The sequence below is a fragment of the Schistocerca gregaria genome, chromosome 1 (genome assembly GCF_023897955.1).
Source record: "Schistocerca gregaria isolate iqSchGreg1 chromosome 1, iqSchGreg1.2, whole genome shotgun sequence".
NCBI classification, from domain to species: domain Eukaryota; kingdom Metazoa; phylum Arthropoda; class Insecta; order Orthoptera; family Acrididae; genus Schistocerca; species Schistocerca gregaria.
This window is the reverse complement of record NC_064920.1, coordinates 265,020,722-265,045,426: the sequence shown is the minus strand read 5'-3', so window position 1 is coordinate 265,045,426 and position 24,705 is coordinate 265,020,722.

Sequence of the window (24,705 nt, the reverse complement as noted above, 5' to 3'; positions counted from 1 at the left end):
TTCGCTGGGTCGTTGCCTCACTCTTCTATTATCTCTTCGAATGCTGCTAAGGACAAACTTCTGTCCAGCTTTTACTTGGTGCCCAGTGCAGTCATAGTAATTAGATCTTCCACTACAGGCATACTGATACATGTGTTCGTATACCTGTGCTTTCTAATAAATCCGATTTTCATCTACCTACTGATCACAGAACAATTCTAAGTTTATGAAAAGTCAAAGACTTGTAGTAGTAAGTCGATCCTGGTTAAATACACCTACATTTTCATATGTATGAGAAGAAATTGTAAAAACAACGCTTAGTTTAAGAAGGAACTCTTGGCCATTACCACTTTTTTGTTGCTGTTTCTTTATGACTATTAGGTGGTTGATTAAACTGGGTGCAAATCTAGTTTTATAATGCAGCTAGTAAATTTTACAATCTTGCTTTCGATTTGGGGGTTACACATTTTTTGCTTTGCGTTAATTAATTGAAACATGTTTTGCCTTTTCCATAATATTATTTTACACCACCTAGATTTCAGGTTAAAGTACATTCTGATTCCGAACATGGCAACCAAGCAAAACTATTCATATCTTCTACAGTCTAGAAGGTGACTGTAAGGAGAAACTGTCAAGTGATAGCCTCAGAAAGTGTGTGTGTGTGAGGGGAGGGGGGGGGGGGGACAGCTAACCAGTTACGTAACACGTGCCTAGTTATGAAATTATCTTCTTCAGAAGAAAACTGTAAAACTATATACATACTGTGTTGAAAGGGCACGTTAGCCAAACGGCTTTTCACTAACATATCTTTTCAAAGTAATTTGTAACGCGTCTTACAATATCATTCCGAAGAAGATAATTTTATAACTGACGAAACTTGTTAGTGTTTCTATTAAAACTGTGTTTCTCAACCGGCTGGCTGATTTTTTCATCCTTTCCAGGGCACTGGGACTCTTATTAATTTATAGTTTTCCAATTTAAACTATAAAAGAGATACCTGATGACAACTTTAATAGTGTTATTCTACATTTGTGTTGTACAACCTTAGGACATTCATTGCACAACATTACAATAACTATGAGTAAATGTACATTGGTGTACAACTGTTTGCATAGAAATGGGTATTTGTGTGATTATCTTTTTATGAATGAATTACCATTGTCCTTCTGCTATGCATAAGCTGCAACATTGTCTAAAAGGAATGAAAGATCGAACTGATCTTCTTCATTCATGCCATAATTGTATTCCAGTATTAATTTATTCATAGTTATTGCAATGCACAATGAATGCTACAAGGCTGTACAATATAAATTTGATTGTGTCCAAATACTTGCCACTGATAACTTTCGTATTTTAAGTCGAGAAATGACAGATTAAGAAGATGACATATGTCTACATTTACTTGTTGTCATTTTTTGTATCACGTAGCTGATACAAAAATAATAAAGTATTGTGAAATGAGGCGAAACCTGCTTTTTTCAGTCTATACAATGCAAAATACTTCACCAAGAAGTCACAGTTGAATCAATGAAACCTGTATATTTTATTTCCTTATTATCGATCTTCAGTACCTTTTTTCGTATTTAATTGACTTTTGCCATTCGTTGAGGAAGTTTATCTGCACGACACTTAGATAATACTATTTTATCTTAACAACGGTAGTTGGAATGTGTTGAAGTAATATGTTTTCCTTCCTCAGTCTCACAGATTAAATATCTGTAAACTATCACCAAATCTGAAGAGAATAGGTTTAGTTATATAAAATCTCACGTTTTGACTGCTTATTCAATATAGAATTCCTTACTAGCCAGATGACGTTTAATAAGTGATAGAGTTACCTATGTGTTATTCAACATCTGAACAGAAGCTAAGCCATTGCGCTTGAGAGTTGGGTTATGGCTCTCGTGTTGCCATCTCTCCGTGAGCAACCCGCACCTTGATCACGAGGTATTTGAATTTTGATGGCGCGTGATAATCAGTATTGACAGTAGCATGCAGTGTCCCCGTGAAGCTAGTCTCTTAATCTCTCCTTGTTGTCGAAAGTTTATTTTAGTTGTGACTACCTATGTAGACTTAGACGGTGAAAGGTACTGAGCGAAGCTTATGCCGTGCAATACACCGTAACTTCAATACATGTCAGTATTCGCACACAGTGCGCCATCTAGTCGTTTACTGCCTCAGTGTTGTGGCTGCACCTCCGCAAAGGACCTTTTGATCGCAGCTGGTTGCATTTTATCTTTTGGGTAATATCGCATTACTTATTGCCAACAGATCCAAAACTGCGTTGTAGTTGTGGTGCCGCGTGGCACAGAGCACAACTCATACGCCGCACAATAGAGCAATATTGTGGTGGCAGCTTGGAACTATAAATTCATTTGAGAGTGACGGAAACGCTGTGCTGATCAAATGTAGCTTCAGTCACGTGCGCCCCATGAATCCTGATAAAGACTCTTGTAGCTTTGCATAATTGTTGTAATGAATGCACACGTAAAATACTGAAAGACACTGGGCCTCAATAATATATTAAGATTACTTGAATTAAAAACAGTCTTGGTTGCAATTTATTCTTCTACTTACACCGCGATTCGCTTTCGGGGAACATCTTCAGAATATCTAACAATTTTCCTCTTACGACATTTTAAAAACCACAAAATGTCTCTGGGCTAGGCTGAAGCACGCGTCGAATCAGATGAATCCGCAGAGACCTCAACAATTTATTAGCTTAGTTTGCTCTTCATCCGCTGATTTACCCAGCTCACCCAGAATGTTTTTGCGGTATAACGTTTGGTCATTGGACTCCACATTTCGCAGCGTAGCAGATAAACATTTGCACAGTGGGTCGAGTACGTGCGGATGGAGTTTTGAAAACGCAACACCATTAGGTAGGTCTGTGTTGCAACCCATTCTTTCACCTCTATAAGGGTCCCACTGGCGGTGCAGGCAGTTGGTTCCATTATACAGTGTAGCTTAGGGCTTGGAATTTAATTTCTCCCCATGCAAACTAATGTGTTATATTCTGAGTAGCACCAAATACACTAAATCCTCTTTATATTGAATACTAGAGAATTGGATATGTTCCAATATGTTTCTCAAGGTTCGTTAGTACAGATTTTGTGGAAACTGAGTATAAAGCTATTTGAAAATGTGCTAATGGCATCCAAAATGGCAATTTATATTAACTATTAGCTGTCACACGCTGCTTTGCCTTCCTATCAGTAGTGGTGAGTAAGTAAGCTATTAATTTTACGAGATGTCTGTATGAAGTGATGTAGAGACATATGTATAAAAAGTCTATGCAGTGCCGGAATGTAGATACATAATGAGTGAATTTGCAATTTTTCTGTATTTTGATTCTGAAAATATGCATTATATTTTCTAATTATTTTCTTGATCCGTTACATTCATTCTGAAGTAGAGCTTTTCTGACTAAACTAGTATTGGTTGTGAGATTTTGCCACCTGAGCAATGTATACCAACTCCTTCCCCATTCCATTTTGAAAAATTATGGTCCCTACATTTCTGATCCTTCTCCCATTGATGACTAATCTATTAATAACGTAGTCAGTTAATTGAATATAATCAAATGCAACCTAACGCAACACCTCCCACGTTCGACTTACAAAGGATATCATTCTTTGTTGCAAAACCTTTAAATGTCGTCGTTGTGAATTTCAAGCGTCTTGGAAGTTCGAAGATATGCTTGACGCTCAGCGTCTAAAATGCGACGGGCTTATGACTGTTCTGATGTTTCTGTAGTCTTTGAGGAAGCTTAACGTCCTGTAACCACGTTCTGATGGATATGAGACTGCTCTGAGGTTTGTTGGATTCGAATAACTTGAACATGAGCTTTTTCCAATTGCGCGCCAAATCAGCCTTATACTGATTGCTTTAAATAGGCTTATTTTCTTATTGCATCTCAACCAAAACTCTGAAGCTGTTCCAGGTGGTGTAGGAACTCAGTATAATAAATCACACATATAACAACATTGGATATGCACTAAGAGTCGTCTGCATTCCACTCACATATACCATATTTAAAAAAGTTAATAAGACTCAAACTAAACAAGCTTCTAAAGGAGCCTATGGTTTTCATCATGATACAAGCAGTCTCCGTACTAAATAACATCGCAAACGGTTCAGCGGAAGAGTCGTGAAAACGTAACGGACAGAGCAAATTTCGCATCTATAATATTAGTACAGAAGTATGGATTGGCATGGATTAAACACATTGAGGATCGTATAAGCACAGTATCCTAGCTGTTACCCAAGGCTGTCATGACGTATTAGTAAAATGAAATGAAAATTTACTGCCCATAGAGATACCAGTTGGTATGTGAGGTACTTTGCTGCAAATCTTTTTATTAGATGCCATGTCGGTGATACGAACGTCGATGATGATAAAATTATGAGGGCAACGCACACATCCAGACACGAGCAGAAGAAAAAACCGACCAGGATGGGAATAAAACCCGGGAGTTCAGGTTCGTAAAAAAGAAACGCAAACCGCATGAACACGAGCTGTTGACTTAAACTACAGCGGCTAAAATGTTATGGGTTTGTGACTAGTATTAGTACAGAATTATGGATTAAATACGTAGAGGATCTTGTAAACACTACATTCATTACGTTGAATCGTGTTATGTAGGACACATCAAACAATAAAAGCATTTTCAGAAATACGATGACGTTTAGAAGTGAAATAATAAATCATTTTTCACAGAGAAATTATTGCTCCATATTTTGCGTTATATTTTTCAAGTCAATAAATATATTGTACTACAAAATTTCTAAAGTAATCTTTGTTCTTGATCGTAGTTCAGACTATCTCTATACCAGATTTTGTCAACATAGGTTCGGCGATTTAGTCGTGAAAGCGTAACAGAGTTACTTTCGTATTTGTAATATTAGTGTTGATTATGTTTTATATTTTTTTCACGACTTGCTAATGTTCCATTGCGTTCTATTAAAATCCCACTTGAATCTTTAGTCTGAATGAACTTCGTTTATTTCTATGCAGTTTATGATACATTCGGGAGATATAATGAACAGTTCGGAGAGTGACCTGCAGTTCTGTGTTTTGCCAGTTTCCTCTCCGTGAAAGAGAACAATGACTGCGTTATTCGACGTTTGAGGAATTATGTTCCTCTGTAGATATTCAATAAGCAATTTGGAAGTTCCTTTTGCATTACTTTACCTCCTTTAACTCCTCCATAGCTATTATTAATAACATGTTATTCTCATTGCTCTCTCGAAATATACAAATGTGTACAGAAGACATTGAACGACTGTAATATTTTCTCCTTGGTTTTCGTGAGTATCCCAAATGCCAAGTTAACTGTTAACGGAATATAAATTCCAGTTTTCAGCGTTCCTGTACTGTTTCCAATTGGATTTAATTATCATTGTACAGTCACGCAGACGTGACAAGACATTGGAAAATAACTTTGTTTAATTCATCACGTTTTATCACGTTCCTATTAAAGTTTCCTTAAAATTCTCCTCTACTATTTAACAGAAGGCTCGTTTCACCTGAGATTTCGTTTTCTGTCATTCCCTAGCAACAACAGTATCTTGGTTTCATCAGCAAAGTGGACGAATAACTGCCACTTTCATCTTGTCTGTATAATCTTCAATAGTTAAGGTGGTGACTTTGGTCTTGATTTAATTTGACAGATCTCCCTCTTATTAAATTATTATTACGTAGCTTTCATAACGAGCTTTTTTTTCTAACTTTGTATCTATTTATACTTCGCAATTTACAAGTTTTGAGCTTACTTGCAATTACTAAATGAATAATAAAAGTTACATCCTATACAATTTCAGTATTTTTCCCAAAGCACGGAAGTGTGTAGCCGATCGAATACAAATACGCAGGTTTTACAATACAAAACTTTCCTTAGGAACGACCCTATTAAGTAAAAGCGTCATGCCACTTAAGGTTGATGGGATCTGACAGATGGACGAGGCGCTATGTATCCAAAACACGAGTGAAGACAAAAGACAAATTGATTGCTGGCAGTTTGAATATTGCCCGTACCACAGATGAACACCAAGTGGGTTTCTTGAGAACTACAGCCAGAGCGATTGTAACGAAATCTCAGCGCCATATTCACGTCTTCGTAACGTCGGTATCATGATAAGGACTTCGTCTTAAAAGTACTTTGCCTGCAGTAACTTATTTTTTAGTGTCTATATGTCTCATAATGGTTCATTTTGTTGTGGCATTAAAATATACCACACCCATAAGTGACATATTCTTTTTTTCTTTTTTGTACTGAAACAAATTCGTGTTAAGGGTTTCTTCCATCACTAATCGGCAGAAGAACAGAATTATGAATAAAAAACACAATAATGTGTACTAAAAGATTAAAGTTCTGATAATGGCCCTGTAAGCCGAAAATCGGTTAACTGAAGGAAGTAATCCCGTGAAATAAATTCAATCGTTTGCTGAACCTACAAAATTTAATGGAAGAATCACGTAACATCCTCGTTGGTGATGCAGTCGTGAAATATAAGAACAACCATTCTCACATTCTATGTTGTGTTGCGCCGACTAAGGGATAATGCATTTCGTCTTTTATTGGTACTATTGTATGGAGTCACAGGCGAATTCTTTCGCTTGGGCTTCATTATTCTTTTTCATTGTCCCACCATGCGCAACAGTTTCGGGCACAGCTTGCATTTTCAAGCAAATTCCCGTAACACGAGACTGTAATGTAATGTCACGGGTTCTGAGTACATACACTTCGCAATGTAGTGCATTGGGGTATGGTCTTGACGGTCGTACTGACTGCATGTGCTTTACTATTTCTGTAAAAAACAATGAATTACTCCAAAAGTTGTGACAACTAAGTCCTGAATTGAGGTATATAATAACTGTATTATCATATTCCTTAGGAAACAGATTGGAAACTTAGCTATTGTGACAGTAAACATTTTTCATCCTGCAGACTATATCAACTGAAAGGACATCTAACCATGAGATAAATTTAAAACAGTGAGATAGGAAAGGACCAAGATAACTTCAGTCTTGTATTGTACACTTACAACCACCACGGGGTATTGGTAGATTCTCGTTTTATGTTGCATCAATTTATCTTAGTTCATTGGTATCATATTATCCTGAACTTCTTTCGTGGTTGAGTGTCCTTTCATTTAATATAGCCAGCCTGATAAAATATTTTTAATATGTCAGTAATTATGTCAGTATGTTGTGGTTTTAATGTAGTGGCCTCCATTTCATGAATTCCACACTGATACGCTTTACGGCTTGGTCAGTCAGAATTATAGCCTTGACCTACATTCGTAATGGTTTGAGGGTGAGAGCTTGACCTTCATCCGTAATGGTGTGAGGGTGAGAGAAAGGGGGTAGAGCTTCGGAGGACTGTGTGGGAGGGAGGTTGGTTATGTAACTCGTTGGAGGCTCCAGTTTTGATCTTTCTTTGTTTGTGCCACCTCACTATTTGCCCTGGCGCCAACTTCACCTATTAAAGTGTTATATTTCGGACTACGAACTTTAGGGGAGGTGGTGGGAAGTGTTGGTGCGCTAATGTGTTTTATAACAAAGTTTACCTTTACTTCTTAAATACTTTAGAAAGACTGTACAAAAAGTTTGAAAAAAATTCTTAAAAATTCTGATGAAGCTGAAATTTTTTATAAAAAAAGCTGTAAAAGATTCCTATTCTGTTTCGATCATGTGTATTATCTGTCGATCCTTCCTTCCAGTGTACTTCACTTGAGGATGTTGTCTTAGCAAAATCGAATGTGTCCATTTTACTTTCATTCATTCTTGTATTAATTTTATACAAAAACGACTTTACGTGTGTTGCACATCTGGAAAACACCATTATTCTTTATCATCGCTGATAATTTTGTTAATTTAGCGATGAAATGTTACTGACACAAATATGAATTTAATTTTGAAATATTGCACACCGTAATTAATCTCTAATAAATGTCAAATTATAAACGCTGCTGTAACTTGTTGTGACGCTTGAAAAACTGATGTTAATGAACAACGAGTGACAACGTATAAACAAATACGGGTTATATCTAAATATTTTCTCTGTCACTCTTCGGCCAGTAAACAGGAATGGTGTAAAAGGGTGCTGAAGAAGTAACAAATTCGTTGCGTTAGTGTTCCGTAAGAATAAGTTTTATATCTGCATCGTTTTAATATCTGCGGGTTGTGCGGGGTAGCAGTGCGGTCTTGGGCGCCTTGCCACGGTTCGCGCGGCTCCCCCCGTCGGTGGTTCGAGTCCTCCCTCGGGCATGGGTGTGTGTGTCGTTCTCAGCGTAAGTTAGTTTATGGTAGATTAAGTAGTGTGTAAGCCAAGGGACCGATGACATCAGCGGCTTCGTCTCATAGGAACTTAGCACAAATTCCAAAATATACGTGGTCTATCGTAATACACTCCTGGAAATGGAAAAAAGAACACATTGACACCGGTGTGCGGGAGGCCGGGTGGACGTAACGCCGAATTGCTCAACACGTGGGGCGTGAGGTCTCCACAGTACATCGATGTTGTCACCAGTGGTCGGCGGAAGGTGCACGTGCCCGTCGACCTGGAACCGAAGCGCAGCGACGCACGGATGCACGCCAAGACCGTAGGATCCTACGCAGTGCCGTAGGGGACCGGACCGCCACTTCCCAGCAAATTAGGGACACTGTTGCTCTTGGGGTATCGGCGAGGACCATTCGCAACCGTTTCCATGAAGCTGGGCTACGGTCCCGCACACCGTTAGGCTGTCTTCCGCTCACGCCCCAACATCGTGCAGACCGCCTCCAGTGGTGTCGCGACAGGCGTGAATGGAGGGACGAATGGAGACGTGTCGTCTTCAGCGATGAGAGTCGCTTCTGCCTTGGTGCCAATGATGGTCGTATGCGTGTTTGGCGCAGTGCAGGTGAGCGCCACAATCAGGACTGCATACGACCGAGGCACACAGGGCCAACACCCGGCATCATGGTGTGGGGAGCGATCTCCTACACTGGCCGTACACCTCTAGTGATCGTCGAGGGGACACTGAATAGTGCACGGTACATCCAAACCGTCATCGAACCCATCGTTCTACCATTCCTAGACCGGCAAGGGAACTTGCTGTTCCAACAGGACAATGCACGTCCGCATGTATCCCGTGCCACCCAACGTGCTCTAGAAGGTGTAAGTCAACTACCCTGGCCAGCAAGATCTCCGGATCTGTCCCCCATTGAGCATGTTTAGGACTGGATGAAGCGTCGTCTCACGCGGTCTGCACGTCCAGCACGAACGCTGGTCCAACTGAGGCGCCAGGTGGAAATGGCATGGCAAGCCGTTCCACAGGACTACATCCAGCATCTCTACGATCGTCTCCATGGGAGAATAGCAGCCTGCATTGCTGCGAAAGGTGGATATACACTGTACTAGTGCCGACATTGTGCATGCTCTGTTGCCTGTGTCTATGTGCCTGTGGTTCTGTCAGTTTGATCATGTGATGTATCTGACCCCAGGAATGTGTCAATAAAGTTTCCCCTTCCTGGGACAATGAATTCACGGTGTTCTTATTTCAATTTCCAGGAGTGTATATTACAAGTTTTTCATCATTAAAAATCTGAACATCATACATTTGGTTTTAAGGTCACTCATCAACAGCAACGGCTTTGTAACAATCCTGCATCCTCTACTCTTTTGGCAAATATAGTGCTCTCTTATTGTCTGTTATTACGAATGGCTGATTGGGATCGACTATATTGCAAGGTGTTGCTATAACCATGGCTTTCTTTCGTGGCGTTTGACTTCGATATCACAAATACAAGCAATAATAGTGACATTTCGAGTGTTGATTTTAAGTACTCTTAGAGACTCTTGGAAGAAAGCATTCCCAAGTCGAACCAGGTGAGGTGGGTGCTGGTAAGGTATGGACTTCCCTGGACAGACGCGGCTGTAACTCAATCCATACTCGCGATCACGTGACTTCCACAAACCTACCTGTCATGAAGCCAGACCAATTGCTCTAGGTATGGTGGAGGAGGCTGCGTAAATGGAGGTGTAAATTGTGCTCACCCATGTTCAAGGGGTGTCTCCAATGACTGCCAATCAAAAGGTTCAAATCCATCACGGCTTAAATTCTGAATACAAATATTCAGCAAAGGGTGCCGCATACTTCCAGCAGAAGAACTCGCGCTCGTTCTACTAACGACGTTGTCAAAAAGGGCGGAGGAACGGACACAGGTTCAGAGCAATATCTTGTCTTTCAGGTCAGAAAATGCCCATAAAGGACGGAAGAACTGACATTGGTTATCGGCATGAGAATACAGAAGTCACTGAAAATCAAAGCATTAAAAACACCTAATGTGTACCTACAAGACATGTGGCTTCTAATTGAGTACGTGTGACGGTGATCTCTCCGTTGAGAAAAGATCCCGGAATAGTCCCCCCTCGGATCTCCGGGATGGACTGCCCAGTGGACATGACTATCAGGAAAAAAAATTGATTAATCAACGAAAGAGTAATTTTATAAGAGTCGGGTCGAGGGATATCAAAAGTTTAATCATAATAGAGAAGCTAGAAAATCTGACAGTCGATATACAGACGACCAGATGATACAGTAGGAGGCGGTGAAGTGAAATTGAATCAAGACAAGTGTTTCTGGCCAGACGACTATAGAGCTATATCACCAGAAGCAGCCCCGCGCCCGGGTTCCCGGGTTCGATTCCCGGCGGGGTCACGGATGTTCTCTGCCTCGTGATGGCTGGGTGTTGTGTGTTGTCCCTAGGTTGGTTAGGTTTAAGTAGTTCTAAGTTCTAGGGGACTGATGACCATAGCTGTTAAGTCCCATAGTTCTCAGTGCCATTTGAACCAGCAGCAGCGAATAGTACAGAAGGGATACGATTCTTTATGAAGTACATGGTGAGGCGGAGAGTGAGGTACTGTGAACAGTTCAGTGGTTCTCACCAGAATCGTTAGCAACATCGACAGTAACAGTTCACATATGCCTGCGACGTCGCAAGCGGAAGATGAAGAAGTGGAGGAAATATATGAGGATATTGATGGGTAATTCAGTGCGTAAATGAAGATGAAAATCCAATAATCTTGGGGTACTGGAACGCGGTTGTAGGGGAAGGAGTGGAAGTATGGGTTACGGAAGAATACGAGCTTGGTCGTGGGAATGGGAAAAAAGAAAGATTGAGTTCGGCAAAAAAGATTAGATAGTAACAGTGAATATCTTGTTCAAGACGTAAGGTTCTCATATGTTTCCTGCTACTGTAAATAATTCATTTTGACTGTATTGGGGCAGAGATGAATGAACGCATTGCACATGAAGTGAGTAACATCCTTTGTAAGTAGGCTGTTTAGGTTTTTATGTTGGTAACGCCACGTAGCGCTCTGTATGAAAATCACTGACTGTGCTGAAACTTCCTGGCAGATTAAAACTGTGTGCCCGACCGAAACTCGAACTCGGGACCTTTGCCTTTCGCGGGCAAGTGCTCTACCAACTGAGCTACCGAAGCACGACTCACGTCCGGTACTCACAGCTTCACTTCTGCCAGTATCCGTCTCCTACCTTCCAAACTTTACAGAAGCTCTTCTGCGAACCTAGCAGAACTAGCACTCCTGAAAGAAACGATACTGCGGAGACATGGCTTAGCCACAGCCTGGGGGATGTTTCCAGAATGAGATATTCACTCTGCAGCGGAGTGTGCGCTGAAATGAAACTTCCTGGCAGATTAAAACTGTGTGCCCGACCGAGACTCGAACTCATTCTGGAAACATTCCACAGGCTGTGGCTAAGCCATGTCTTCATCTCATACTGACTGTGCTGATTGCAGTCTGTGGCTGGTTTGCGTTGGGCAGTTGGATATGAACAGCGCGTAGAATAGCGCAGTTGGAGGTGAGCCACCAGCAGTGGCGGATGTGCGGAGAGAGATGACAGGGATTTGAGAGCGGACGATCTGGACGTATGTCCATCAGAAAGAGTAAATTTGTAATACTGGATATCATGCACTTTTGAAGATTAGTAAGATAAATACATTGTTTGTTCTCTATCAAAATCCTTCATTTGCTAAATACGCCTGTCAGTAGTTAGTGCATTCAGTAGTTAGAATCTTTTATTTAGCTGGCAGTATTGGCGCTCGCTGTATTGCAGTAGTTCGAGGGCCATTCTTTTGTAGGGATTTTTGAAAGTCAGATTGCGTTGCGCTAAAAATATTGTGTGTCAGTTTATTGTTGATCAGAATAAGTAAAGAGAGAAATGTCTGAGTACGTTCAGTTCTGCTGAGCTGTCTGAAAATCAAATAACGTAGGCGGTTTATCAGCACAGTAATTCATTAATTTTTCTAAGGGGATGTTTCACCTTGACTGTGTTTAATATTATCTGCGGTTGACTTGCTAATCAGTTGTGAAGCGCTGTGACATTCTTACTTGAGACATGGTAATGAACAGTTGAGTTTTCCAGAGACTGTGACCTGTTTCCTGTGTATCTGGGAGAGACTGTCTGCAAGACTTTGTTTTGGAGATGAAAAATCATTTACAATACTTCCTTGTTGTTTATACCGATGGAGAAGATTTGAAAATTATTCCAAATATATATATAGAATTTTATAATTGTTATAGTCTTGTTTTCTTGTGAAGTATTTTTGTCAATAATCTGAATTTTATGCCTTGAAAACGATTTTCTTTAACGTAAAGCCCACCTCCATGATTTATATAAAGTCTTGAAAGTCCTGTCGCTCGTCCATTGCATCATATGCCACATGCAGCAAAAGATTGTTTCCGAGAAAAAAAGGAGTAGATTATTAACCTTTAGCTGTGGCATCTGCTGGTTTCTATTTGCTTCCGAGAACGTCAGTACTCCACACACAAAAACAGCAAGCTGCGCAAGAGGTAAACCACTCTTATTTCAGGGCAGATATCACCTTGCGTTCTTGAGCAAACGGTGTATAGTCGGGATTGTGATGTACCGTACTAGCAAGCAAACTGCTTTTCCCTGAACAGTACTGCTAATTTCAAACAGTTGGTTTCTTATGAGTAGGGCATTAATTTCCTTTTGGGGGTTTTCCAAGTCAAACGTTGCACCTTCGTACTTCTATAATGAGTTTTAGTTACCTAGTTTCAATTGAGCACACAATTTGTTTCCTCGGTCATGTAATTGGATTCTTTATTTTATTTCAAATTTTGTATTCCATGATGTTTAATGGTTTGTTTCACGACACTGTTCATTGGCGCAACGCAGGGGCAACCAACATTCGGTTTTGCTCATCAACTGAATACGATACCTAAAACACATGGTACAAAAGGAGAAAGTTTCTGAAATCAATATATTCAGCTTTGTAACATAGAGACAATATCTTAATAGAAAGCCTATAGAGGGAGGAGGTATACTAGGAAAAGGCCTGGAGATACGGAAAGATTTCAGCTGTATTAAATAATGGTTAGGTGGAGATTTCGAAATCAGATACTGGATTGTGAGATGTAGCCATAGGCAGATACAGACTCAGATCACAATCAAGTAGTGATGAAGAGTTGGCTGAAGTTTAAGAGATTAGTCAAGACCAACCAGTGCACAAAGAAGGAGAAGTATATTTCAATAGATCAATGAAAGAAGGAAGTACAGAAAAACAGTACAGCATTATAACCAATTATCGACTCTGATCAAGTGGAATGAATGTATAGCCGCACAAGTCAATGGTATTTAATTCTTCGCAAGACTATGGTTTAGATGCCATGTCAGTCTGCATTAGTACTCATTAAAAAGTGTTCAACTAAGAATTGAGTAAATCTTAGCATGACAGTGCGACCAGCACCAGAAAATGATTATGACTAATGGAAATGATGCCAACACTCCCAGTCACACGATCTTCAATACGTGATTGAACTTGGACTATATTGCGTATGTCGAGATGTGAATACCCCCACCCCTCCATGGCCAATGGTTCCGGGAGGGGAAGGGGGGAGTCCAGCAACGACAAGTAACGAGCATAGTGCTAATCTGTTTACCGAAAATGCGTGCTTATCGTGTATAGCTATTGAACTATCAGTCCAGATATTAACAAAAAATGTCAGCCTCTGTCCCCAAGTCCTACAACCATTTGGAATGACGTGATGATGCAATGCTAAGGTCCTCATAATATATTGATGACTTTCGTATTGTTTTAAGTAGAACTAAGATTTGTATTTTGAGAAAATAACGCACATAATCTGGATTGGGTTCTCAGTACAGTGCTTATGCACCCTTTGTAGTAGTATGAAACGGCATAAAATTCGTTATTTACAGGTTCAAACCAGCGCTCGACCATTATGAATTATGTTTCCCGTGATTTCCCTAAATTGCTTCAGGCAAATGCCGGGATGGGTCCTCCGAAATGGCATATCCGATTATCTTCACTATCCTTCCCTATCCATTCCTAGTCCGAGCTTGTGCTCCGTCTTTAATGACCTAATTGTCTACGGGAAGTTAAACACTAAACTCCTTCTCCTCCACATTATAATTTTTGTGCAAGTACAAAACAGCAGCAAGAATTTACGTAATTGTTTTCCATTGTAAATTACTACAAATTATAGAAAGGTGGGTAATATTTTGCAGTAGGTACCCTGCAGGTCAAAGAGGGTTCAGTTGACGGATCGTGTAATACATCTGGTGAAAAGCTCAAGATGGCAGCACCTTCGATTGTATCCTCTATGTGTGAATGTAATGACATTAACTTTACACATGCGTTGCAACATGAATACAACAAGACCAGGGCTAGGGTAGATGCGATTTCACCTTCTGTAAGCTTGATGGCTTACTAATGGAATGAAATTCACTTTAAAGATACCCAGACTGCTTTACAGCAATAAGGTAACTGTTTATTAACATAATAACCTATGACCAAAAAAATGTTTCACAGAGGACCGCGACGAAAAGTCGCAGGATAACAGATGGAACTATAGGGTGACCCTTGCGATTGAGCTCGAACTGAATTACCATAACAGAGATACAAAGGAATAACTGTGCTGATGGCATCTTAGACCATCCATGGCCAAAGTGCATTCACTCTCCAACAAAACAGACAGTGTTATATGTGTTAAAAGCAGTAAAATTCCCATACGTGGTATTGTCGGAAAAACTATCGACAAACGTTCATGTATGATTAATGGGTTAAAGAATTAGACAATAATCAGTCAGTAGCACTAGAAGTTAATCTAAATCAAGTAGAGAAAAATTATTTACCCTCTATCAGCAAACTTCCCGTGATTTCATCTGATTTTACGATTCTGAATAAATGTGACTTGTAACTAGCATATACTTAGTGAAGAATGCCACAGCATTCAGAATAAAATAACATTGTAGTTTCCTCATACACACAGAAATAATGGGAGAATAATAGTTTCTCCATGTCTCTCTACAATGCAAGGTATTTCCACTATTAAGGCAGATGTATTTCACTACTCTCCTATATCCACTCGTTACGTCTCTTCTTGATCGATTACCCCTTTTGTATAATGATTTTGTTTCTCTATCTGTGACACCATGTCTGCACCTCCCTCTGTATCAATAACAAAATCCATACTCTTTTTCTCCAAGGGGTCTACCACGAGCACTCTCTCCCTCTCTCACCATTTAGCGAAGATCACAGAGAACATGGAGGCAGAGGCGGAGGCAGAGACTGCCGTAATTCCAATAGAGGACTCTTCCTTGTATCTTTCTGGGAAAGTATCCAACCACCCACCCGTCCAGACCCTTTGATCCAGTGCTTACATCACATTTCGACTACTCCAGAAGTGTAAATGCAGGTATCCTGTGTGACTATAACGTATCCGAAATTTTTAACTAATTTCTTAACACTGTCCACATTTTTCAATATTAATCCATTTTTCCATATTTCAGACGTAGAGGTAGGGGTGTAAATGTCGAAACCCAGTTTGTTTTTGCTGTATAAAAGAAATGTTTACTTCTCTTTCAGCTTCAAAAACTAGCCAAAGCTAATTCATAACGTTTTAGCCATGAATGTAATGTTATGAAACACAAAAACTAAATATATTAAAAATTAAAAACACTTTTTCTGCTTGCAAAACAACAATTTTTCAAGAAGTGCGGGTAATGAAAAAATGCCTTAAATTGTGGGAAACTGACTACTTTAAACGAAAACTATTAAAATGTTAGAAACTATTTTATTTTATATCAAATTTAAATTACAGAAAAATATTTTTAAACGCAACTGTAACAGAAAAATACTTCCCAAGCTAAGTTCACTTGCAATAATCGCATATGTAAATATTTCCTTCATTTCCTGCAAACAAAGAGTGACTACACTCCTCACACACATCCTAAATTCTCCCCAAACGTCTTTGTAAAATGCGCCTCCACAAAAAATACAAATGGAATCTTCTTCAGTAGGTTTCTCTTCCCTAACTGGGAGATCCATATCTTACCAGCCTGAAGGGATAGTTGGTGCATTGGACTCTTCATCTGAATCTTCAGTTAACTTAATCCGTTTTTTGCATGGTTTTCTAGGAGGAACTTCACGTTTTTTCTCGCTTTTGGCAGGTGCCTTAGGAAGCTTCTGTTAACACTTCAGTAACGCTTCAGGGCGTGTTTTATAAGGCGATGTTGTCAAAATAGCTGATGAACTTGACTGACGACCTGTGTTGGAAACCTTCCTCTTTAGAGGATGGATTGGCATAATATCTTGTGGAGACATACACGTGTTTGATGAGGTATTTGACGACGACCTTCTGCTTTCTCTTTGGCCATCTTTACTTGGGCTGTCACAGGTCTGAATGTGTTCTGAGTGTCTTCTTGTCTGAGGTCATTACTTTCACCTGGAGATGCTGGATTCTCATAACTTCCTCTCAGACTTCTGGCCTCATATAAAGCCGACGTGGCAGCTATAAAGTCGATTTCTGCAAAAAACAGTCCTGTCACATGGGAAATTTCCAGTCTCCAAAAATCCTTTTTGTAGCAATAGAACCATTCTGGCAGTTTAGACAGGCTTTCCCAAACAATTCAGATGTGTCATATGGTCCTAAGGGCTGGCTGCTGTGCCACAACCATTGGTGAACATACTCAGCGTAATAGATTTTTAGAGTGCCCAAGTGACTGTGTTTTATGAGAAGTGTGAGGCGGGATGCAAAAGATTGTAACATGATTCACCTTTGCACTTTCTATAACGTGAAGGTTTCTGTCATGACTGTTACGCCCTTCAAGAATTAACAACACTGGAGATTCGTTTGAGGGATGTGCCTTAGAAATGAAGTGATCAAACCACTCGGAGAAGAGCTCCGTTTGAATCCAGCCTGAAGGATGGCATTTACCAATTGTTCCAGGTGGTTCTCGTTTCAGTAGAGTATCAGTCCAGTTCTTCCTGGGTAAGATCATCATTGGTGGTATGAAAGTACCGCCAGCACTCATACCGCATATGACAGGCACCAGGTATCTTCGCTCTGCTGATGTGAGGGCCCATACTTGACGTTTACCTTTCAGTCCAATTACACGTGGTGTTCTGCTATGGACGACAGAGAGCCCAGTCTCGTCCACATTGTACACACGATCAGCACTATAGGAGTTTTTACTGTACTCATCTTCCAAAATGTCAAAAAACCTGTCTACAGCTTCTTTGTTGAACCCGTTTGCTCTCGAGAATGAGGTTCCCATAGGTTTGTGGATTGTGAGTTTATTTTTGTGTCGTCTAAGAAAAACGTCAAACGTGTAGCATTTGAAGTAAAAGGATGATTAATATTATTTCTTTTCGCTGGCTGATATGTCATTCTCTTGACATCTAATCTGGTACTGCCATAGAAGTGATTAACCATTTCAATGAGATACTCTACCAACTATTTCTCAATAGCGTCAGGTAGTACAGGCTTACGTCTAAGTCTCAAAGAAACACATTCTTTAGGTGACATATCATTATGCACCAACTTTTGAAGTGCCGTCTGAGGTACGCTGAAAGCTTTTACTGCTCTTCTTAATTCCATCTGCTTTCCCCTTATCACTATTATGGACTTAATCATGTTTTCAGCATCCCACGTCTTCACAAGAGCTCTTGGCTTCAGATCAGTTGGTTTTCGTGGCATCTACAAACAAATGCAAAACGTATTTAGAAGTAATGTAATTGATGTTGGTATTGTGGAAACGTTTCCACAGTACCATGGTATGTATGTTTCCATATTTCCTGCACAATGGCCATTTTAAATTTCGTTAGATTATATAAAGCAACTATCCATTTAAGGTTGACAAAGGACTGCTATGGCCTTCTATGCACCTCTCTTTATATGCTATCAGACGTAAGGAAAGATAACTACAAAGCATTTAGATAAATATAATACCACAACTTGCCATGAGAAAGGTTTAGAAAATGCCCGAAAGTAAATTGCATTACTGTCATGGCGTCTGTTGCTCAACTGACTACTAACCCTCTACCGTGACAAATATGAACTATTGCAACAGTTTCTGACTGTTCCTCTAGAGTGCAGAACTCTGCAGGCTAGATACTAGACGTTTCCGCGTTACCCACATTCTTCCACATTTACACCCCTACCTCTAAGTGAAAAAGTGCATATATGCCTTTACTTGTTACATAATAAGGTGTGACTTGCTATTTGTTACACCATTCAACTTTGATACATCGTCCCAAACGTAGCAAGATGGGGGCAGTCCAATCTTCTAAGATGACATGAATCGTGTTCACATGGCTGCGAGCACACTTTCCAATAGAGGTCAGGAGCGTTAGCGTAGGCTAACGATCTGTACATGTTCGACTTGGAAATTGAATATTATTCATGACTGTATACCTTTGTACTAGATGTCAATGATGATTTATTTACGTGTTTGAATGGGATGTCACATTATTAAGGTAAAAAATACATTATTTGGTTTGCAACAAAATCTTTCCTTTGCTAACCAAATGCCTATTAGTAGTTAGTGGCTTTAGTAGTTAAAATCTTTTATTTAGCTGGCAGTATTGATGCTCGGTGTATTACAGTAGTTCGTGTAAGGAACATTTTTCAGAGGTAAGTGCTTAAAGAAACGTATAGGTTATTGTCAAGATTTCTTTTTATTCAGGACCATTCTTTTGAATTAATTATTTGAAGTCAGGTTGTAATTTTTTTGAGCAGTCAGATTTTCTGGTACTTTTAATAATTAGTGCATGATTAGAAATTATTGTTACTGCTAGTGCGTAACTGTATAAAGGTTTTCCTTTGTAGTTGTAGCTTTTCATTGTTGTACAATATTGTAATGAGCAAAGCAGTTGTGGCATGCATGTGGAATTGCATCAAGTATTTCGCAGTCGCATTTACAATTAATTATATATTACTTTCAGTGCTATTTTTGATGTGTTTCTTTTTATTTTGGCTCTCCAAATTGTGTTTTTCTGTGTTATCGTGTAAAATTCTGTAATAAAATGGTGTGTGAAAAGCGCTACAATAAACTCCAAAGTAAACTGAGAAGTAACAGTGAAGACGAGAGTAGCGTGTTAGCACCACTTTAGGAATGAAGTGACAAATGTCCAAAATAACTTGTAAAATCAGACCTGTTGTTACTTCACTGTACTCACCACATTGTAACCCGTCTCAATGGATTATGAAATAAATCAGTAATCTTTGCCGACTTAAGTGTCACACGAAAATCATCAGTATTTGGACAGATCATTACATTTATTTGTAAATAAACTGAATGAAATGCCTCATGAATCAACTGCTTTACCACCTGAGGAACCACCGAACAGAATTAGAGGCCTTGTACCTTTTCCAGATGGACGTAAACATAAAGACATAAGTGGTTTAGCTATTGAAAATATAAATTCTGCTGCAGACAAAAGGACAAAAATGCACAGTAGGACAAATGCAAAGGAACTACATATTCATCAGAAAGTTCTTATTAAAGCCCGTTCATTGTCACATAGGAAAATACATTTCAGTCACAAATTATTTCTGATTTACATTTGACCTTAAAGAATCTGACGTATACTGCATGATAATTGTGTTGAAGTTGAAACTCTGCGTACTAAGAAAAGTAAAGGACTACACCGCATTTATTATGTACAACCATTTATTGAGAAATGAGTTGCTTTCTGACTTAGTCTTTGCTATAAAATTTTTTACTTCACGTTACTATTACGCTTTGTCACACTTAGAAACTGTTAACATGCAACAATGTTATTAAGTTAACTATCCAACAACAACCTATGGAACTCATAGCATGTAAGCTTTCACGGCCGGCGTCTGCGTTAATTAAAACTTCCGGACTGAATTGCCGTGGTCCATATATAAAACTTCTTCTCCTTCCTGACATTTCGTTGCCAGCTCCGGGCAACATCTTCTGAGGTGAGTCGCCGACTCACCTCAGAAGATGTTGCCCGGAGCCGGCAACGAAACGTCAGGAAGGAGAAGAAGTTTTAGATATGAACCACGGCAATTTAGCACGGAAGTTTTAATTAATGACTCTATGGAACTTATTAAAACAGTAATTTTACAGGTGCATTTTTACAGGGAACAGACGACACAGCCTCAGTGTGTGTACAATTTGCTTGTTAGTTGCACGATTACGTCGCGACTATAAAGTCCCCATTCTTAGAACATACACTGATAATGAGGGTTCACTGCAACATTTTGGCTTAGTTGAAAAGGCATTTGGTATTTAAAGTACTTCCAGAGAGGATACAGTCGATACAGAATTTGGTTTGTTTGACGGCTACACGATTATACTAAGACGCTTCTAATGAGTGACACAATTTTCATTATTATTTTTGCGCTGTATTTGTTTTATACCTGCACAGTTTTTTTGCGTTCGTTTGAAAAGTAAAACATATTTTGGTAACGATTCTTGTGACAAAGCTCCAATGAGATAGGTACTTTTCATAACACAACAATACGTTACAGTGCAGTACTTTCTTGGTCACGGTAATGTACGTAATAACTACGACATCTATACGCAGAGCATTTTTACTTTTGAATATGATAAGGTAAGTAGTACATTGACTCCTGGACAACTTTGCTTATGAACGACGATAACTACGATACCTGCACATTTTTACCGTTAGCTAATGACAGAAATTCTCTTACAGCAAGACGCATAGTTTATCGGTACATGACACGCATTTGAGTGATTATTTATCGTACTTGGAATATTTTTAGAAATATTTTAGTACTACTATGATACAGAGAAGGTTTTCGGCGGTTCATTTCATTCCGTTGTTGTTATCTGTAACATCTGAGGGTATAATTACATCAACCCTCAGGGGGTACACGCTTACTTTGTGTACCATACATGTGGCAATTGCAAGGAGTCCTAGCTAATATGATATTTGCTTATACAACTTTACACATCAGTACCATATTTCTCCAACACATAATTACGCAGCTATCTGATCATTTAAATGAGAGAGACAAAAATTTTTTTACTACGTCAGTGACACATATTTACGTAATTACGCAGTTATATAACTTCACACTTATAAAATTGTACTTTGTCTAAATTTTGGAAACTTTTCACATTTACTTTAGGAACCACTGTGATATTACGATAGATTTGAGTGTTGTATTTCTATGGGATCATGAATTTTTAAGTACGTTTGACGTAGATGGCTGACTCTATTGTTGTGTGGTCTTTTAACTTCCCTTGGGCTGCCTTTGTCGCTTTGAAGGTACTCGAACTTTCGCGATCGCTCACATGGTTGAAAAAAGAAAGGCTGTTGACCTCGTTATTGACATTTCTTTGTAGAGCGCTTCATAAACAAGACACGCCATTACTTGGAAACATGTGATTACACTGTGGAGCTTGTACATTGTGCATTTTACTGAAATGCTTATGAATTGATGAGAAGTATTTTAAGTCTACACACCTGATTTGTGACTGGTGTCTTCCTACGAGAGTTGAGACAACTTTTACTGACTTATGAAATACGATATGGCTATTGGATGATATTTTCATGCTTTTCCTTGTACATATTTGTTTATTTTATTTGATAACTAGTTTTTAGTTACGCTGTAGCATTGGTTTTATAAAATAAAATTTAATACATATACTAATGTACATACTTCCTACCTACAGATCAATTAATTAATAATTGTATGATTTACATTCTTAAAAATAGGAGCACTAGAAAACGAATCAATCATAAGAAGGATAAGTGATTGATAACAGGAAATGTACACATAATTTTCTTTTCAAGGGCTTGATAATTTTTTGGTAGAATAGATTGTTATGGTGCATCACTCTAGTGTTAATATGTGACATGGGCATTAAGATGTAAATAGACATTCCCTTATCTGCATTGCTATCTTTACTGTAATATTTTTTCTGCTTGTGCTTTGTCATGTTTAGGTATAAGTAATTGCATTTGCTGCTCCTATTTGCCAGGCATTGTCCTACTGAATAATACTATTTACTACTCTTATAATCCAATTTTACCACCGATTTATTTTTCTTGTTTGCTACATATTGACTTATATTAGTTGTAATTTTGCATTTGCTCTACTAATTTAGATATACTGCTGCTTGCTTTGCCAATTTGCATTTTTTTGTCATTGCTGTTTGTGTTAACTGTTTTGTGCAGCTGAATTGCCTCATTCTCTAGTTTATGTATCTGAGCTCAGTAGATTTAAGTTAGCTTAAGAGGGGGTAGGCTACATAAGAGAATGAGTTGTGATGAATTGGGAAGAACTGTATTGAGAAGCTAAGAAAAAATGTTTGCCAAAAGAGTATTGTATATTGAATAATAGTTATTTTGAAAGATGAAATGAAATGATAAGTAGGGTTAGGGACATGAGGTTCAGGTATGATTTTCTTCGAAACAAATGATGAGGTAAGATAATGGAAAGTAAATAATGAGGTAAGAAATATGTGAAAGTAAATACAAAAAGCATGCTTGGATAGGATTTTTCTTTGTGAGAACAAATGTTGAAATAACAAGAAAAGATCTGTGGAAAAACTGAGTTTTGATTGGAAATGAAGTATCACAAGTACTGTAGTACCAAATGTTGCACTGAAAACAAACCCTGTCCATTCCTTTTGTGTTATTTCGCTATATGTTTATGTATAACCTAGTGTAACTGTGTTCTTCCGGTCTCTCAATTTTTCCTTTCTAGTACTAAGCTGCATTTACTGTGTTGAGGAATACTATTATCCTCTAATCTAAAACATTCTTTACTTTGGAAAGATGTTTAGACATTATTTACTCTGTTGTGTTTTCTTTCAATGCTCATGTGTCAAGTTAATATTTCAATGGATATTCTACTTTTTCATTTGTTTACTTATGTCACATTTCCTGGAATACTCATGGATATGCTTATTTCTATTCCTTTGTAAAGCTTGTATTACTTATAAATGTTATCTGTATTATCATGTTCTTGAATGATGATTTCTGTAATTGTATTCTTATGCCATAAAATTGTAAATTGTACAGACACCAGTTCTTCAAAGTAAGTAAACAATAGGGATTCATTTATCGCACACATTTCTGTTGGTCATATAGTATGTGTAAAATCTCAGAGGCTAAATGTTAGTGTTTGGACGAGTGTTGCTAATTCAGCAAAGGACTGTTTAACAGCATTGCTGGTACTAAGGACATCATCATCATCATCTAAGACTGATTATGCCTTTCAGCGTTCAGTCTTGAGCACAGTCCCACTCATAAAATTCCTCCATGATACCCTGTTCAGTGGTAGCACTGGTGCTTCTTCTGATGTTAAGCCTATTACTTCAAAATAATTCTTAACTGGGTCCCGGTACCTTCTCCTTGGTCTACTCTGACTCCTCCTACCCTCTACTGCTGAACCTATGAGTCTCTTGGGTAACATTGCTTCTTCCATTCGTGTGACATGAACCCATCATCTAAGCCAGTTCGCCCTGACTGCTACATATATAGAGTTCATTCGCAGTTTTTCTTTGATTTCCTCATTGTGGACACCCTCCTGCCATTGTTCCCATCTCCTAGTACCTACAATCATCCTAGCTACTTTCATATCCGTAACCTCAACCTCACTGATGAGGTAACCTGAATGCACCCAGCTTTTGCTCCCCTACAACAAAGTTGGTCGAAAGATTGAATGGTGCACAGATAACTTACTCTTGATACTGACTTCCTTCTTGCAGAAGAGAGTAGATCATAGCTGAGCGCTCACTTCATTAGCTTTGCTACAACTCGCTTCACGTTCTTTCACTATGCTGCCATCCAGTGAGAATATGCATCTTAAGTACTTGAAACCATCGACCTGTTCTAGCTTTGTTTCTCCTATTTGGGACTCAATCTGTTTATATCTCTTTCCCACTGACATTACTTTCGTTTTTGAGATGCTAATCTTCATACTATACCCCTTACATATCTGATCTAGCTCTGAAATATTACTTTGCAAACTTTCAATCGAATCTGCTATCACAACTAAGTCATCCGCATATGTGAGACTGCTTATTTTGTGTTCACATATCTTAATCTCACAAAGGCAGTCTATTGTTTTCAACATTCCAACAGTGGAGACAGGTTGCAGCCTTGTCTTACCCCTGAAACTACTCTGAACCATGGACTCAGTTTACTGTCAACTCTGACTGCTGCCTGACGATCTATGTAAAGACCTATAATTGCTTGCAAAAGTTTGGATGCTATTCCATAATCTCGTAGAACATGCAACAACTTCCTACTAGGAACCCAGTCATATGCCTTTTCTAGATCTATAAAGCATAGATACAATTCCCTGTTCCACTCGTAACACTTCTCTATTATTTGCCATAAACTAAAGATCTGGCCCTGACAACCTCTAAGAGGCCTAAACG